General features: G+C 46.7%; 1 long non-coding RNA gene across 1 annotated transcript; it reads right to left on the bottom strand.

Moving 5' to 3' along the window:
• Positions 1-383: 383 nt before the first annotated feature.
• LOC148219965 (uncharacterized) lies at positions 384-5,442 on the bottom strand. The gene is made up of 3 exons (XR_015799554.1): positions 5,028-5,442; positions 891-1,479; positions 384-519 (listed from the first exon to the last, which is right to left on the bottom strand). It is a non-coding gene; the product is annotated as an uncharacterized LOC148219965 (long non-coding RNA).
• Positions 5,443-5,899: the final 457 nt, after the last annotated feature.

Below are 5,899 nucleotides of genomic sequence, written 5' to 3'. Positions count from 1 at the left end.
TGTTACCTGCTCAGCCGCCGGAAGACAAAGAGGGTCAGTTCCGGATTACCTTCCTCAAAATGTGTGTTCACGGAGCGAACTAACTTTCTCTAATTGGCTGTTGCAGGTATCCCAACCCCCACAGAGGAAATTCCCTTAGGAAGAATCTCTTCTGAGTTTCTTCTTCCTAAGTCAACCTATCACAGTCCACCAGCTCATTTCCTTTTTCCAATTCAGAGCTCACTTTTTGGTGTATACATGTTGTTTTTTTCCTTCAGCTAGCTCTAAGGCCTGGGTTAAGGTGATTATTTCAGCCTTCCGTGCAGAGGTATTTGTTGGCAATGGTCCGGACTCTATCACCTCGCTATTGTGGTAACTGCATACCTAGCATGTCTTTTTCCACTGATGCTGTAGCTGCTCCCATCGGTGAACCAGGTCTCGGCGTCCCCGAGAGCGTTGTCCTTCAGATCCGGGCGACTGGAGTAAGCGGCTTCAGTGGTCTCCAGGCAGTCACGGATCACTGGTTCTCCCATACTCCTGCTGAGGAAAGAAGCTGCATTGACGGTGTTAGTTACCACAATTTCAACATCATCTTATTCTGTTAGTATGGCCTGGTACTTTAGAAATTTTTGTGGGGAAAGCCAACGTCTTCCTTTCACCTCTGGGACTGCAGACGCCGTGTGGGATACTGCCACGGTCATCTTCTGGCCTAGGGTGAATTTGCGTGCCTCTCGGATGTTCAGTGCTACCGCTGCAACAGCTCTCAGGCACCCTGGCCACCCCTTGGCTGCCGCGTCCAGCTGTTTGGAGAGGTAGGCGACTGCCCTCCGGTACGGGCCCGGGTCTTGCGCTGGTATTCCCAGAGCAATCCCCTGCTTTTCGTGAAAAAACAGAAAGAGCTGTTTACTCACATCTGGAAGTCCCAGGGCCGGAGCTGACATGAGAGCCCTCTTTAGTTGGTCAAAGGCTCGTGTTGCTTCTTTCATCCACTGGAGATCTCTGCTTCCTTTTGTAATCAAGGTATATAGGAGTTTGACTAACAGCCCATAATTGTAAATCCACAGTCTGCACCACCCTGTCATGCCCAAGAAGGTTCTCAGTTCTTTCACCGCTTGGGGTGTTGCGGTCTGGCGTATTGTTTCCTTGCGATCCCGTCCCAAGGTTCTTTGTCCAGCACTAATCTCATAGCTCAAATAGACAACTGTTCATGTCACCATCTGGGCTTTCTTCTGGGATACCCCTGTAGACCCCAAAAAATTTAGGAGGCTTACCGTCCACTCCATACATGCTTCTTGAGTTTCAGTAGCTATCAGGAGGTCGTCCACATACTGTAGCAGCTGTCCCTCTTCTGATGGAGCTTCCCAGGATTCTAGATCTTTTACCAGCTGTTCTCCAAATATGGTAGGGGAGTTCTTGAGCCCCTGGGGTAGTACGCACCACGTGAGCCGAGTTTTACGTCCAGTTTTGGGATTTTCCCATTCAAATGCAAAAATTTTCTGGCTGGTTTCATGGAGAGAAAGGTAAAAGAAAGCATCCTTTAAATCTAAAAAAGTAAACCGGGTTAGTTTGGATGTTAAACGAGTTAACAAGGTGTAGGGGTTGGCTACCGCCGGTAACAGCTCGCAAATCTTGTACTAACCTGTACGATCCATCGGGCTTTTTTACAGACAAAATAGGAGTATTAAAATCAGATTGACATTTTTTAGTAGTCCTATTTGCAAAAAGTTCTTAATTACTGGACCAATCCCTTCCCTACTTTCCTTTTTTAAGGGGTATTGTCTAATTTTAACTGGTTGTTTTCCTTCTTTAAGCCAGATTTGTACAGGCAGAGCATTCTTTGCTCTCGCCGGTATATTGGAGGCCCACACCCCAGGGAGCAGCTGATCTATTATTTTCTTAATAATTTCTTCTTTGTTTTCAGCCGCAATATCTTTGGTTATTAGCATTAAATTTAACAGTCCCACGTATTGCCGATCATTTACCTCCAAACTAATTTCCCCAGTTTTGAATATTATTTTTGCTTTTAATAGTTCCAATAGATTCTTACCCAAAAGCGCTAATGGAGCATAGGGCGCACGTAAAAACCTGTGAATTCCCCATTGTTTCCCAAACTTATATTTCAATGGGCTACAAAAATAAGCCCTTTCAGATTGGCCAGTTGCCCCCTTTACCGTGACATAATCATCTGTTATTGGTATTAAGGCTTTATTTAGCATTGAATATGTTGCTCCCGTGTTTATCAAAAGTTTTTTTTTCTTTGTTCCCTACTTTTATTGTATCCGGAGGGTCTCCTAGGGTAAGATCCTCTGCTCCGTTCCTCTTTTCAATCTCCTCTTCTTTGATCATCAGCTTTTCTTCCTTCTGGATACCGAAGTTGAAATAGAAATTGCTTTGACTAGAGCAGGGGATGGAACATATGCCGGAGTCGGGATAGAAGAAGCAATCTCAGGAGGCGGAATGGGACCGGAGCGGGGGATGGGACATAGAAATTTCAGGAGGTGGAATGAGGGAATAGGAGCTGAAGCAACTCTAGCTGGCTTTTTTTTTTTTCAGAAGTAGAAGGTAAAGCGGGAGTTGAGGTTAATAACCGTCTTAAATTTGCTTCCCCTCTCACCCCCCTTTGCCTTTTAGCGGGTGGTTCAAACAAATTCCCCGGTTCTTATTCCAGAGGGTTAGCTGGATACACCTTATCAGGGTGTGCGCAGCGTCGGATTACGGAGCACGTACTGCAACATTATTTTAATTTAGCCTCGTTGTCTTTTTCTAAGACCGATACCAAGGGGTCAGAGGGGGCCCTGGGTCCACAATCTTTCTGTCACTCAGGGTGATTCAGGAGAGAAAAAACCAAAAAAACCCCCAAACGCTCAGCGTAAGTTGCCTCCTCCCATTTCCGTGTCTCAAAAATAACATAAGCCGTAACAAAGTTTCATTATGTAAATGTCCAGCTGAGGGCCACCTGGCTCCCCCCTCAAGTTATAAAGCGGCCACCATTGTGTACAAAACTTTTCAAGGGTCTTTTGGTTCTCTGAGCCTCCGTGCCCCGCTAGCTCCTTCCCATGTGCCAAAACGCACCCCAAAGGACTGGTTTTAGGGATCTCTTTACTCTGGTTAGTTCCCGTCATCCCTCCTTAACAAAACCGGTACCTCTGCTTTAATTCTTATTATCTTGTCCTTTGCTTCTTGTCCTGCTTTTCACTCAGCAAGACAAGATCCTTGCAATCCTTTCCTAGACTTTTTCTTACAGCCCACAGCTCGGGTACTAAATGTAACTTTCCACTTACCAGCTCGATCAAGGAGCTGTTGTTTACATTTACTGTGCTGGTTAGCAGAAGAACGATAGTAATAGCACCCAGGCACGAGGCCAACCTCTAGATGCACCAAAAACTGCAGGAAAATTCTTACAAATACAAGCTATTTCATTCACTCTTTCTTAACTCTCTAAATTTTCCACAGCTCCCAATCCAAAGCCACAAGTCCTCCAGCAGATGTCCGATATAAACTTTTAAAATATGTTCTCTTATTCCTCCTGTCTGTCCACTAGTTCACTGAATTCACAAACTCCCGTGGGTCAAGCCCAAACCACTGAGGTAAAGGAATTGCTTCTATTCATCCGGTTAGATTGGATCCTTAAACTGACGCTGCTCTTATTCTGATTTCAACAATCTGCAAACACAGCCTCTGTACTTAAAATCATATTCATGCCTCATTTCCTAATAAACTCTTTCACTCGGGCTGCGCTTCCCTTATAACTTTTTGCACAAGTCAAAAGGCAGTATTGCCTCAGAAATACAGTTAGAGTGAATATACTGTCTTTGGTAACCACAACGCACGCACCACGGTAACAGCAGGGAGGGAGTTTTTAAGAGTTTCACGCACCCCACTCGCCTCGTTTTTCCCCGGCCGTTTCAGTCGCCCGAGAACTGAACCGCGGGTCCAAACTCCCACTCGCTTCCTGCTAAAAGCACATCTCAAACGAGCTCTCTTTCCCACTCGCTCTCACGATCAGGACACACTCACACGGTTCAAGAACCGTACGCCAGGATTTTGCCTTTACGAGCGCTAGCCCCGCAACGCTAGGGAACAAAGCCCTCTACGGCACAACGAATGGCAAAATCTACTGCCGGACAGAATCGGAGATAGATAAGGATTTGACCGATGTGTCCCAAACCGAGCTGCAGGAGCTATTGGTCAGAGAGCTGAGCAACCTGAACTTTCAAGCCATCGCAAGCGCTTGCCTGTGAACATTTATAACGGTATTTAAGGCGCAGTCAGAACAAGAAAGTGCTTTTTATCACTCGGATCATAGAGTCCCGCGTCTCGGTCTCGGGCACGGCCTCTGTCAAGATGACGGGAGGGATTTTTGTTTCACGGGGAAAAGGGCTACCATTTGGGCCCGGCGCTCCGCGCACGAGACCGAGATTCCGCCCGCTAAAATTTCAAACCGATCGGGATTTCTCTCTGACTCGTTTAGCCACCGTTTAGAACCCTCGATGACTTTGGAGCGACAAACGACTCCCCCAACCTCATATTAGCAAACCGGGAGGATGAGTTTAGTTTCACGGGGAAAAGGCCCACAGTCGCCATTTACGGCTTTGCTTCCGCTTGCTAAAATTCTGAAGGAATCGGGATTTCTCCCATGCCCGAGCCACCGTCACTTACGAGCCTTGCTGCCTTTGGAACGCGAAACAACTCTTCCCAACTGAAGGCTGGGGAACTGGGGGTGAGTTTTGCTTCACAGAGAATTTTCATTTTTACTGTTTCTATTTATAATATAGATAACCCTAAATGGAGGTGTCTGTGAGACTTAGGCCATTCATCTCATTCCTTTCTAGTCCCAACTGCTTAGTCACATTTGCTGCATTGCTTAGCAATTGCTAAGGGGCAATTATGCAGCTTAATAAATTACCTGAGTTATTTAGCTATGCTGATGAAACACAAAGTTTTATTTCTGACCTGATTTCTGCCATTTTTCTCAAAGCAGTTGTTGCCCAAAGGAAAGTGCTTTCATTTCCCTGAAAACTTTTCTTTTATATTGAGAAAAGACTCACCTTTTTCTCCTTGAATTTCCTCCTCTTGAATTTAAGTCAGGAGAGCCAAACAGCTGCAGCTCTTCTGAGGCCTTTTATCCCTGGTGGGATTTGCTCCTCCTCTTCCTGGGCGGGCCAGGAGGGGCCCAATCAGGGGTATATTAACCCCAGGTTTTGCTGAGGGCCTTCATTCCCTCTCAGGGATCAGCTAGGATAAGGGCTCTCCTGCCACTTCTGTGAAGAGGCTGTTTTTCCTTATCTCAGCTTGTTTTCAGGAAATGCTTTTAGGTATCTAAAGCAGCAAAGGCTTTGAAGATTTAGTGAAGAAAACAGCATCAAAAACAGTGAGTATTTGCATCAATGATTTTGGGTTGTGTGTTCAGAGGTGGTAAGGAGCTTTCGGTTTTGTTTTTTTAGGAGGAACACAACTTCCGGAAATTCCAGGTAGCGTCCGGTACCGCACTTGAGATTTTTTCGGCGTATCCGTAGGGTTACGAAAGGCACGTGCCTCGCGTCAAAGATCACGCTTGAGACCGAGGCTTCGGACGAGCGAGTTAAGAACCGTGTCCAGGAGAGGGAAGGGGAGCAGCGTATCAGGTCAGGAGTTAACGTAGAGCATCCGATCCGATGTCTTTCGCCATTTTTTAAAAGCCGTGCGGACAGCTCTGCGCCGCAAGGGTCCATTACGACAGATGGGGATTCGAAGAACGCAAAGCTCGAGGAAGGATTGCCGGGCATCGTCTCCGTCGTTCTGGGAACGAACGCTCCTTCCACCGTTTTTTCCGGTCTCACTCGCTCGCCGTCATTTTACCCTCGGCCATCTCATTTTGCGTAGTCCCTCGGTCCTCGGGACCACTGTAGCCGACCGCAGGAACATCCCAGAGGGCGGGGGG

This window comes from Sturnus vulgaris, chromosome Z (genome assembly GCF_052056855.1).
Source record: "Sturnus vulgaris isolate bStuVul1 chromosome Z, bStuVul1.hap1, whole genome shotgun sequence".
Lineage (NCBI taxonomy): Eukaryota > Metazoa > Chordata > Aves > Passeriformes > Sturnidae > Sturnus > Sturnus vulgaris.
The sequence above is the reverse complement of the archived record's forward strand: the minus strand, read 5'-3'. Positions and strand labels throughout refer to the sequence as shown.